A 10,694-nucleotide genomic window follows, 5' to 3' on the forward strand; every position below is an offset into this window, starting at 1 on the left:
TCCATCGAGACGGTAACAAGGATAGTCAACAGAAAATGGCAAGTAAGGTTAGAATCCCACCTCTGAAAATTGAGATAAATAATGAGACGGAAAGTTGGAAAAGGTTCCTTAAACGATTTGAAATCGCATCAATTCCAGTCGATTTTGGGGATAAAGTCACAGAGACAGGGGAAGAGGCTAAGAAGAAAGCAACAAGCAAGATAAAAGGGGTGGTGTTCCTGAATTGTCTCGGTGAAGAGGGAATGACAATATTTGAAACATTCAACATAGCGGTGGATGATATTCAGTTCGATAGCATAGTAGAGAAATTCGAGCAACATTTTGCAGGGAGAGAGAATAAGACGATCCTCAGACATAGGTTCTTAAACATGAAACAAGAAAGAGGAGAGGAGCTCTCAGAATTCACCCAGAGAGTCATCAAGCATTCACACTCATGTCAGTTGGGGGAACTCCGGGAGGACATGGCCATCCATGTTATTATTAATGGCTTATCAGAGGAGAAACTCAAGACGGAGTTGTTACAACAACCAGAGATTGACATGGCCAAGCTGACAACCACCTGTGCCAAGTTCGAATCAGCAGGCCGAACATTAGAAGAACTCAAGAAGACGGACAAAGACGATCTAGAGGTGGCGGCCTATTTCCAACCCCCGGCACGACGTTGCACACAATGCCACAGCAATCGGCACGAGCTTTCCACGTGTCCACTAGTAGAGTGTTTCAACTGTAGACAGAGGGGACACTTGAGTAAGGATTGCACCAATCCTATTGTGTGTCGTTCGTGCGGGAAACAGGGTCACAATCAGTATGATTGTAGAGAACACATCCAGAGGAGAGGAGGAGAGAGAGGCTGGAGAGGGCACACGAGAGGAAGAGGTCGGGGAAGAAGCCAGGGTTATGAAAGACAGACAGCCACAGTCCGCGCCGAGGAACAGAGAGAAGTTTTAGAGCAGGTGAGGACAACACTTCAAGGGTTGATGGTAGATTCTTCAAGTGATGAGTCATTATGACTATATGGGTTGAATACAACTCGTAACATTCGCGCTAAGTACAACATAGAAATCAGGGTGGATGGGACGGCAGTTCCATTTAGGATTGATACTGGGGCAGACCTGACGGTCATTAATCAAGAAACTTGGGAGCGTCTCAAAAGACCGTGCCCCATGAAAACCACGAAGAGGCTATTGGATGCCGGTGGAAGACTGCTCAACCAGGAGGGAATGATAACGTCCCAGCTCGACAGGGATGGTAAGGCCGTACAAGCAAATCTCTTTATTATTCCAGAAGCGCCTCAGAACCTGTTGGGTATGCCAGAAATAGAGAGCCTAGGCATTATCCACATAGTGCCGAAAGTGGTACGTCAAGTTCAAGCTGAAGAAGAATATCAGGAGTTATATGGTGCCTTGGGGCAGTTGCCAGAGAAATATACCATCAAGTTGAGGGAGAATGTGCAACCTTTTGCTCTGCAAGTCCCGAGGAGGTTGCCAATCGGATTACGAGATGCAGCCGAGAAAGAGCTAATGCGTATGGTTGAGTTAGGTGTTATAGAGAGAGTTGAAGAGCATCGAGAGTGGTGTGCTGGCATGGTAGTTGCGCCAAAAGCCTCTGGTGATGCGAGGATATGCGTAGACTTGACAGTTCTCAATAAGAGCGTTCTACGAGAGAATTATCCTTTGCCGAGGGTGGAAGAGTTGTTAGCCAATCTGGAGGGAAGCAAGATTTTCTCTAAAATGGACGCAAACAGCGGGTTCTGGCAGATAGAATTGGCAGAAGAGTCTCGCCAATATACTACATTCATTACACCTTTCGGACGGTTTCAGTTCAGAAAAATGCCTTTTGGGATATCGGCAGCGCCGGAATTCTTCCAGAGGCAGATGTCGCGAATCCTGGAGGGGCTCGAAGGTACCATCTGTATGATGGACGACATTCTGGTACACGGGAGAGACGTCAAAGAACACGATGAAAGACTCCTCAGGGTACTGCAGAGGATAAAGTCATCGGGTATGACTCTAAACAAGAAAAAATGTCAATTTAGGGTAAAAGAGCTTATCTTCCTGGGCCACAAAATCAGCGGAGAGGGGATTTCTCCAGACCCAAACAAGGTCCGTGCAATCAGAGAGATGAGAGCACCGACAAATCAGAAAGAGCTGAAGAGCTTTTTGGGTATGGTGAATTTCCTTCACAAATTCAGCCACAGGTTGGCCGAACTAGAAAAGCCACTGAGAGAGCTAGGCAAGAAAAATTCACCATGGTCATGGGAAGAGAGCCATCAGAGAAGCTTCAAGGCGTTAAAACGAGAGATCTCGAATGCACCAGTGCTAGCCAAGTACGATGTAAGAGCCAAACACCGACTAACCGCTGACTCGAGCTGCTACGCGCTGGGTGCTGCACTACTTCAAGAAACTGAGACGGGGGGCTGGCAACCGGTGGCGTTTGTGTCACGCAAACTAACTATTGCTGAAACCAAGTATGCCCAGCTGGAGAAGGAAGCTCTTGCGATAACTTGGGCGTGCGGGAAGTTCGACTTCTTCCTGGTAGGCACTCACTTCGAGGTGGAGACAGATCACAAACCACTGGTGAAGCTATTGGGTGAGAGTGACTTGTCTAACATGCCCTTGAGATGTCAGAGGTTCAAGTTGAGGCTAATGAGATACAGCTTCACTATTTTCCACACACCGGGGACACAAATGTTTCTTGCGGATGCATTATCCAGACCTGCGGAGGAAGTGACTAACAAAGAGAGAGCCAAGGAATCCAGGGTGGAAGGGCATATCAGACAGGTCATAGCAGCCAATGAGGAATATGATGATGGAGTTCTACAAGAGATAAGGCGTCAAGGGGACGAAGATGAGACATATCAAAGAGTGATAAGAGAAGTCGAATTGGGGTGGCCAGGGAGAGGCAAGTCGTACGCGGGTGACCTGAGGAAGTTCTATACACAGAGAGAAAAGCTCACTACCAAAGAGAGTATCGTGATGAGAGAAGATAAAGTAGTCATCCCACAGGGGTTGGTGAAAGACATGCTGGAGAGGATACACAGGGGTCATCAAGGGATAGAGAAATGTAAACGGAGGGCTGTTACCAATATGTGGTGGCCTAACATGCGTCAAGATATCGAGGATTATGTAAACAAATGCAATGCGTGCATCAAGGAGAGAAGACGGAAGCATTATCCTCTGCAGACGTCAGAATTGCCCAGGAAACCATGGGAATGCGTTGGGTCAGACCTATTTGAGTTTAAAGGCCGTGACTATGTCATCGCTGTTGACTATTACTCTCGGTGGATTGAAGTAGCAGAACTGGCGAACAAAACCGCAGAGGCGGTAGTGAAGAAGCTGAAGTCTATTTTCGGGAGATTTGGGGTTCCGATGCGGTTGCGGACAGACAATGGGCCATGTTTTTCGGGGGATTTCTTCGCGGAGTACGTACGAGAATATCGAATCAAACACCAGACTAGCAGTCCACATTATCCAGAGAGCAATGGTTTAGCAGAGAGGTGCGTGCAGACGGTGAAAGGGATGTGGAAGAAGGAATCGGACAAGAATTTGGCCCTCATGATCTACCGAGCGACACCACTTGAAAGTGGAGTTAGTCCCGCAGAACTTCTGATGGCGAGGAAGATTCGCACTAACATTCCCACAAGTTCCCCAAACGATGCAGTAGACTGTGAGCATTTTGAGGAGAAAGATGTCTCCTTGAAACGGCGCCAGAAGAGAAATGCCGATAGAAGGAGAAGGGCTAAACAGCCAGACAACCTCCAAGAGGGAGACATAGTGTGGGTGAAGTGCAAGAAGGGGGACGAAGGCAAGAGAGGGATTATCTTGAAAAAGAGAGAGGAGCCGTACTCATTTGACGTCAGAGCACAGGGACATACAGTTAGACGAAATCGGAGCCATCTTAAAAAGCTGAATCCAGACCAGTTGATAGACAGTTGTAGTGAGACAGAAGACTCTGAACGGGGGATGCCCCTAGGTACAAAGGAAGAACGGGAAAGCGAAGATGGAACAGATACTTCAAGTGAAACAGACTCTTCGAGTGACCAGGAGTTTGAGAACCCGGAGGAGGAACACTTTAGACCCATCGAGGCCGAGCAAAGAAGAGCTCCTAGTAGAAGAGCTGTGTCTAGGAGACACCTGCACCCTGATTGTGTATATTACTAATTCCCAAAAGTAATATCTCTCCAAAAGTTTTAGTTTTAAATTCAGAACACAGCACTTCTTCAAGATTCCTTCAAGCACTGTTACTTGTTACTGTTACTGAGAAAAAAAAAAAGAGAGAAAAAAAAGAGAGAAAGAAAAGAGGATGTGGTGGTCCTGGGTCAAGGACGTGACGTAATATCCCGGCGCGAGGACGAAGGGATTCATTCTTTGATACACGAGCGGACACGGAACAAGCAGGGAGAGCTAACTAGAGAGAACGAATACTGATAATACTAACAAGGTGAGCCATTCACTACAGACGCAAAGCAAATTTTGCGATAAGCCGGTAGTAAGGTTTTAAAAGTCTCAATAAAAATTCAATGCACTTTCTTAAAAATACAGACATATCCAAAGTCATGACAGCTTACTCTATTTCAGCATTTATCAAATTAAACATAAAACAACATGTGTCTGACAGTTTTCCACTTCTACACAATCCAGAGCATACGATGTTACTACAACTTCGTGAACGCTAGCTGGTAACAGGCCTATGTTTTGCACGCCTATCTTCGTCAAAACCGTACGTACCGAAATTTGCGGCGAAAAAGGAAATACAGCTTGACTTGGGTTAAGGTTGACTTAATTAACATCGCTGGTTGAAGAATCGAAAGCGTATGAAATCCAAAAGCACTATATAGATTTACAAAAATCATCTACATGTATGACGATTTTTTATTTTTAGACCTAAAGATACAAAAAATTTAATGTACAGTGACAAACAGCCATTCACTTTTACGTTTGTTGTGGAAGTCAGCGATGACTAGCCACTTGCAAGTGGGTTCTGCGTACAAGTTGTCTTACACCGAGTGAGTAATCTCTCATGCACAACTGCAATTGTTGCAAGCAAGGTGTCTGGTGAATAATGGCTCTTTATTTACACAAGCTCTATAAGCATGAAAAGATAGAACAATTAGATACAATTCACTACAATCAAGCGTAATGCTGAAATGAGTTTATAATAAATACTCAAACAGTTACACTTGTAAATGTAAGAATGTTAAGATATATATGATACCAAAATATACAAAGCTGCACAAAGGTAGGTTAATGTTATCACGCTGTTCGTAATTCTCAGTCCGTAGTTCTGTCGTTCTGAAGAAAACTCGCAAGAGTGGGGTGGGGGCAACTCTTATTTTTATTTAGTGCGCTGTAACCAACGCTGCCGTCGATACAACCTGCTGAACCCAACAGGAGGGAGCTGAAACCAATTCACTTGTGCTCTGCTGAACCCAACAGAGTGCGCTGAACCCAACGCTGCCGACTGTACAACCTGCCGAAACCAACAGGAGGGAGCTGAACCCAACTCACTTGTGCTCTGCTGAAACCAACAGAGTGCGCTGAAACCAACGCTATAACCTGCTGAAACCAACAGGAGAGAACACAACTCTTGTAAGGATAATAATTATTTAATTATCCAAATTGCTTGTAGTAACTTTGTGTGAGCTTGCTAGTGATGATGATAAGTGATATATTTCCAATAACAACGACTTTATTATGATAATATCAATCATGTGGCTATTTCAAGAGCCAAACACAAGCTGAACTGCCTAAAAATTAGTGGCAGTATTTATATTACATAAGCGATTGGCCTAGAGATTGACGGTTATTTTTCAAACCGACCAATCATATCGTCTTGCTGACTGCTGACTTTCAAAAAATATTCACACTCGTAACAATAAAAAATTATTGTTCGACAACGAGTTATTGCAGCGTAACAATCTAAACACTAACAAAAAGCCCAAAAAATTCTACATACACTGGGTAGCGAACAGTAATTGTAACAAAACAATAAGACATATTTCGATAACGAAAAGGGCTAATTACAAAATCTTATTTCGAGAAAATGTACAACAAAAATGGAAACAATTTGTTTAAGTAATCTTAAAACCCCTAACAATCAATTATAACAGAAACTTAGATTATTTTGACATGTAACCATGAACATAACAAATGTCTTTCAATGAGTGAACGATAAGAAATAAATTATAGAAAATTGTTCATTGCGTAAAAAGTTTAATACATGGCGTCTGTTATCTTTTCTAGGTCAACCAATATCCCAGAAGTCCCTTCTCCATATATATATTGGCTACGTCACCTTTTACCTTTGGATCAGTTCAACATGTTTTTCTGCGCGGAGTGCCCTAAGCATTTCGCCTCGCTCAGAGAGCTGCGACGACATGAGCGATGTCACATCAACAAGATTAAGTGTCCCTCCTGCGAGAGCGTCTTCGCCACCAGGGCGCTTCTAGTACAGCACACAAACGAGATACACCGGCGATCTGTGGCCACACAGACATCGCCCACAAAGCCTCCATGCACCAGTAGGCCAAGGGAGAGGAGGGCGCCTTCTCCGAGGCAGCTGCCAAGTGGGCACCGAAGGCCGGTGTGGCGTCCATCCCACTCGGTTAGGACATTGGCCACTCCGACACGCGAGGTTTCCTCTCGCATAGTCGCCAAGAACCCCCGAGATCCTCTCGGCCTTGATGACCTGGACGTTCTTGGCACAACCAACATCCAAATAGGATAATTCTCCAGAATTATTCCTCCCACGGCCCTTTTCAGGGCCATCAGTATTTTCATGGAGTTTATTCGTTTGAATATCTCGCTTGATTTTTAAGTTTACAACAGTTCGTAGTCTGTATCGCTTGCTCTGTGCACTTTGTTCTCTCTGACTAGGGTATCTTCTCTTGTTGCATATCCTTACCCCATCTGCTTAACACTGGAGCACATTCACTTATATAGCAAGGGCTGGGTGTCAATCTATGGGCTTTCTGCACAAGCTGGTTTTTGGGCTAATCCGAGAATGGTTGAACACTTATGATAATTAGAGAAAGCTCAGCTCAGTAAATCCATTACACTTTTATAATGCTTAGACTGAAACCTTTGCAAACCTGAACATTAAACCTTGGAGAACAGAGCGCGTATAACACTGTATTGTCCTTCCCTTCCGCTCCACCGCTCTATCGTAAAATGATCAATAGTTTATTTAAAAAAGTACTTCGATATTGTCTTTAGATTTAATGGTTTAAAGCAGGCCAATATCATATATTTTATAATAACCATACTTATGGCGATTGCCTTGCATACCTTGCATTCACGATACTTTTACAGTTTCTATTTTATTTAATAATATGCCTGCAAATAAAGGCTTTTTGTTATTTTGTTATCAGCAAAATAAAAGATAACTACCGGTAACTAATTAACCTTCTGCAATTCTAATTATTACTCGTTTCTCCGTAAATAATTATAATTGCCAACATCGTGTCAAGTGGAACCATAGAGATAGACTTATATAAGTAGAACAAGTTCACACAAGACTCTCTTGAGGGCGATAGTAATGCAGTGGTTAGACCTAAAAACGAATATTACAATCCTACACCACAAACACCACCATAGCGATTCATATTAAAGAGGAGCGATTTAATTAAGGAGGAGGCAGCTTTTATATCGTGCCTTGAGGCAAAGGGTGTCAGATGAAATTGTAAGAGCTGCAATAGATTGATTTCTTCTAGGCCTGTGCAACAATCTGCTCAACTAGATAGGATTGTAAAAAGTGTGGACCAGATAAAATCTATGTTCTCAAAAGACTTCGAACCTAAATTTGAAGCTATGCAAAAAACCTATGCAATGGCAGTCAAGAACCTAGAGAAAAACTCTACAGTCCTGGCAGGTGCTACCCAAAAGTCTATGAAACAGACAGAACAAGACCAAAAAGAAATTAGAGATAAGAACATGATAATTTTTGGAATGGAAGAGGGTAGCACGAAACAAAAAACTGTTGATAAAGTTCAAAAGATCATGCAAGATTGCCATCTTACAACTAAAGTCGAAAAACAAAATCTTTTCAGACTTGGAAAAATCGAAAATATCAAGACCAATGACCAGGGTGCCAAAGTTCCTCGACCTCTGAAACTGTGCACAAAATCAAGAGGACCAAAATGGGATACTCTCAAACGAATAAATGGGTTAAAACTCTAAGGTGTTTTCGCTAAGCCTGACCTCAACAAAGAGGAGAGGGAGGCGGATTTTCAGTTACGAACAGAGTTAAAAAAATTGAGAGAGGAGAGCCCAGGAGAAGTATACAAAATTATCTGAAACCAAATAAAGAAAATAGACTCAAAGCCCGCAAATAATTGATAGCAAATGTTCGTTCGGTGAAAGGGAAGATCTTGGAATTGAATGCTCTGGCACTACTTTGTCTTACTGAAACCCAATTGGATGCCTCAGACAACAATGGAGAGCTGTTGGACTCTATATTTTTTGATATTTACAGAAATGATCGGAACTTTTGTGGTGGAGGTGTTTTGGTTGCAGTTTCAACTAAGTTTTTTCATTCGGCATTGAATCTTGACTTAGAGGACTTCTCGATCTTCTTGCTGGAGGTTGTGGTTGTTTTCATTCCTAAACATAATTCAGTAAATACTGACATGGTACTAGTTTGTGTATATATCCCACCTAGTGTTTCACACCTTGCGATAGATCCATTGTTCGACATGTTGTCAATGCTTACGCAAAAGTATCGGGATGCCAAAATATATATCACAGGAGATTTTAACATGCCCGACATTGGCTGGACGAATGGAACTGTTAAAAGAAGCAACAATAGAAAGAGCCTACATCAAAATTATATCAATTGTTTCAACAAATTTGGTTTCCATCAACTAATTTCCAATTTAACTCACATTAGGGGTAACACTTAATTTGATATTTGTGAATTCTGATCAAGGCGAATTTTTCCCTTCTGTAATAAATCCGGGGTAGGATGACCATTATATGATTGAGATAGATCTTAGCTCTCACTCTAAACAAGTAGATACAAATAGAGCGCCGCAGACCATCAAGTTGTGTAAAAATGCGGATACAGGTAAAATCGCAGTGGCCTTAGAACACACGGAGAAACAAATCAGAGACTTAATTGATAAGGAAGAGGGTATTGACAAGGTGTGGGATACATTCACACATAGTATGCACACAATCATAGAAAGGCATGTCCCGACAATCACAATCAGACCTAGGAGAGATGGGGAACCTTACTGGTTCAATAACAATGCCAGAAAGCTAGTCATTAAACAAAGGCAAATGTACAACAAATACAAGAAATCAGGGAAAGAACTCTATCTCCAGCAATTTAAACTGTTTAGGAGAAATTCCAAGAAGGCACTTTGGAAATTACACAATGACTATCTCAACAATCGTCTTTTTGGTCCTATGGCCAAGGGAGACAGCAAGTGTTTTTATCATTTTTAAAGGCTAAGTTAGGTAAATCTAACAATATTAAATCCTTAAATAGCAGTATTCAACCTGGTTTGCGTTTAGAACACTCGAAAGAAATAGCGGATTAATTGAACCAATTTTAAAAGTGTTTTCAACCCAAGTCCTAGCAATACTTCACATCCTGTTTTTTTCTTGTTCTACAATCAAGGTCACTAAAGATGTAATTACAAACTTACTCAGGGAGTTAAAATTAGGAAAGGCACCTGGTCCAGATGGCCTCAAGAAAATAGATCTCTGTTTGGCCATTGAGGAGGTGTCCTCGATCTTAACCGTTGTTTTCCAGTATTCTCGAGATATTGGCAGACTTCCAATAGAATGGAAAAGGGCAATTCTTGTCCCAATTTTTAAATCGGGTAGTAAACAGTCAGCTGCAAACAATCGACCTGTGTCACTGACATGCATATGTTCCAAGATGCTAGAACATATTATCTTACATAATATGAGCTCCAAATTAAATGATATTTTAATACCACAACAACATGGTTTTAGAAAGGGACTGTCTTGCACTAGCCAACTTTTGATCACCACCCAGTCCATCCTGAGGGAAGTTGATTTGGGAGGATGTGTGCAGGCAGCGGTTTTAGATTTTTTCAAGGCTTTCGACAAGGTCTCTCATTTACTACTGATGAGCAAACTTTTTTATTTTGGTTTTCCAAGTGATGTTCTTTCCTGGATACTAGACTTTTTATCGGGCAGAAGCCAGAGAGTAGTTTTAAATGGAATTTTTTCAGATGTTGAAACGGTAACTTCAGAAGTCTCCCAGGGCTCGGTCCTCGGGCCAGCTCTGTTTTTATTGTATATCAATGACATATGGCTTACTCTGACATCCACAATACGATTGTATGCGGATGACGCATTACTACACTGCCCGATTAATAGTTCATCTTCTGTGGAAGATTTTCAGAAGGACTTGGATAGCCTGGAGAGATGGGTGAGTAAATGGCAAATGTCTTTTAATACTTCTAAGTGTTCAATAATTATTTTTGGGAATACCAAAGCTGTTAATATCCAAGATTTAAAATATAGATTTAACAATGTAGTTTTAAACACTGTAAACAGTATCAAATATTTAGGAGTTACAATAACAAATGATTTTAATTGGATTGAGCATATAGTCAAAAAACATTTAGAGGCTGTTCAGACTCTCGGCATGCTCAGACGAAATATCTCATCAGCACCACCTAAAATCCAAATAATCGCATATAAGATCTTATGTCGACC

Source organism: Watersipora subatra, chromosome 2 (genome assembly GCF_963576615.1).
Source record: "Watersipora subatra chromosome 2, tzWatSuba1.1, whole genome shotgun sequence".
Lineage (NCBI taxonomy): Eukaryota > Metazoa > Bryozoa > Gymnolaemata > Cheilostomatida > Watersiporidae > Watersipora > Watersipora subatra.